Below are 3,028 nucleotides of genomic sequence, written 5' to 3' on the forward strand. Positions count from 1 at the left end.
CTTCATCATCTATGTCATGTGAAAGTGGACCACATCCTTCAGAGGAAAGAGCAGAAAAAGTAGAATTTACTGGACCTTACCCCAAAGTTCGTAAAGATGAAACTGTTGAAGACGACTATCATGGTATGAAAATAAAGGATCCTTACAGATGGTTGGAATACCCTCACTGTGCGGAAACACAAATATTCAATTTTATGCAAAACAATATCAGTAATCCTTATTGCCAAAACCACACGGACAGAGAGGCTATCAAGGAACAATTGTTGAGAATGGCCAACTATGAAAAATACTCGGCACCACAACGTCAAGAAAATAACTATTTTTATTTTCATAACAAGGGGTTACAAAATCACAGTATACTCTATGTCCAAAGGAATTTAACAGGTTCTACAGAAGTTTTCTTAGACCCCAACAAGCTATCTAAAGATGGAACAACAGCTTTGAAGTTGTATGCGTTTTCAGACAATGGAAAGCATTTTGCTTATTGTCTTAGTAAATCTGGTTCCGACTGGAATACGTTGCACATAAAAGATGTTGATACGGGTAAAGACTATCCTGAGGTTTTGAAGAACGTGAAATTTCCTTCCATATCGTGGACTCATGATCATAAAGGTTTCTTTTACAATCAATATTGTGATATAAATGGTACGGCTGATGGAACGGAAACAACCGCGCACATGGGTCAAAAGATATACTACCACGTTTTGGGGACAGAACAAGACAAAGATATACCAGTGGTTGAATTTCCTAATGGTCGCTCTCTCGGCTTACACTCAGAAGTAACTGATTGTGGAAGATACCTGCTGGTATCTACTTCAAATAATACTCAAGGTTCAGACCTCCACTATTTCGACTTACACAGTTTACCTGATGGAAAAATTTCTGGTAAATTTCCCCTCAAAACAGTAATCCCTGGTATGGATCATCACCATGAAATTATCGCAAACAATGGACCCGAATTGATTGTAAAAACTACTAAAAATGCACCGAAAGGTAAAGTAGTAACAATAAATTTGAACAATCCTTGCGAAAAAAATTGGAAAACATTGATACCTGAAGATGAAAATAGAACATTAGATGTAGTAGCCGCTGTCGCTAATAATAAATTGATTGTCCATTACATCCAAAACGTGAGAAGTGTTATGGACCTACATGATCTCAACACTGGAAAACGTCTACACTCTTTCCCGTTAGATCTTGGACAGATCACACACATTTCAGGTAGAAGAAAATATAATGAAGTGTTTTATGGATTTACATCATTCTTACAACCTGGTACTATTTATCATTGCAACATACCAGAAAACATTACTGATCAAGATGATTTCAAACCAACTATTTTCCGGGAAACAATAGTTCCAGAATTCGAACCAACATTGTTCCAAACAAAGCAAGTGTATTTCCGTAGCAAAGATGGAACAAGAGTCCCCATGTACATTATTCATCGTGTTGGTGCCTTGAGGAATAGGAGAAATCCTGTCATTATTTACGGCTATGGAGGCTATGGTGTTAGTGTACTGCCAACTTTTTCCATTAGTAGATGTATGTTTTTGCGTCATTTTAACGGAATTTATGCGATTCCCAATATTCGGGGTGGTGGTGAATTGGGTGAAGATTGGCACAATGCTGGACGTTTACTCAAGAAACAGAATTGTTTTGACGATTTTCAAGCAGCAGCGGAGTACATGATTAATAAAAAATACACGAAGCCAAAATACATAACCATAATGGGAGGATCAAATGGAGGACTGTTAGTAGGAGCTTGTTTAAATCAAAGACCTGAATTATATGGAGCAGCTCTGATATTGGTTGGAGCTTTGGATATGTTGAGGTTCAATAAATTCACCATCGCATATTACTCAGAATCAGAGTTTGGATCACCTAATAACAAAACACATTTCCACAATCTTTTGTCATATTCCCCTCTCCATAATATCAAAGTGCCTCCTAATAACACTCAATATCCAGCAACATTAGTTCTGACCGGTGATCATGATGATAGAGTACCACCCTTACACTCGTACAAATTCATTGCTACACTACAAGAAAAGATTGGGTCTCTCCCATATCAGAAGAACCCACTATTGTTGAGAGTAGAACAAGATGCTGGGCATGGGCAAGGTACTCCACTCATGAAATCTATTGAAGAAATGACTGATATATACGTTTTCTTGATGAAATCACTTGGCTTAAAATATTATCCAGATATGCCGTAAAGCTGAACCGAAGAATTTATTGTCTCCGGCTTTTGAGTTGAGGTTTTTGTGTTTTTGAGAGTGCGATGGATATTTATTACACTAGTGTAGCAGCTCCTATGTACATAACACCATAACTATTTGTAGGTAAGGCACTAGATATTGAGTTGAAAAATCCTATGGCTTAAGTAAACCTAGCGTACAGTAGGTATGTTATATGTACATTTAAACCATAGATACTTAAATAGATAATTGTAAAATGATAGGTACAGCTAGTTACATTTGGTATATATTATTAGAACACTCCTAAGAAATAACGTAGACATTTTTCCATTCATGTATGAACTTGTAGGTACATAGCTACATAGATTACTATTAATTTAATTAAAATCCTGATGATAGTTGTATAGATAGATTTTTCGGTCTACTTGCCTATCATTATTCAAATTTATATCATGGATATTTATGTATAATGCTTATAGTTAAACAGTTATTACGTGTAGTTGGACGTGAAGCATTTCATGACTCATTTTATCAATAAACTAATCACGGGGCCTGAGAGTCTATGACTATAAAACAGCAAGCGAAAGTAATATGGAATGACCTCGACTGAATAAAAATCGTAACTATAATTATGTCTACAAAGGTCTGGGTTAACTAACCCGGGGTGACTAGGGGGTCAAAGGTCAAAGTTTCATCGATTTTTATTTTTTCCAAGTTTGACCATTGGCTATCATAATGTCTGCATGTAGAGCTGTAGAGGTATTATCTGCACTGTGTGCGTTTAGTTTAACATAATGCTTTATGCTTTACGTATTATTACGAGTAGGTAT

At 36.2% G+C, this 3,028-nt stretch overlaps 1 pseudogene; it reads left to right on the forward strand.

The window, feature by feature from the left end:
* The first annotated feature begins 11 nt into the window (after positions 1–11).
* LOC113473827 lies at positions 12–2,216 on the forward strand (annotated as a pseudogene).
* Positions 2,217–3,028: the final 812 nt, after the last annotated feature.

This window comes from Diaphorina citri, unplaced genomic scaffold (assembly GCF_000475195.1).
Source record: "Diaphorina citri unplaced genomic scaffold, Diaci psyllid genome assembly version 1.1 scaffold120054, whole genome shotgun sequence".
NCBI classification, from domain to species: domain Eukaryota; kingdom Metazoa; phylum Arthropoda; class Insecta; order Hemiptera; family Psyllidae; genus Diaphorina; species Diaphorina citri.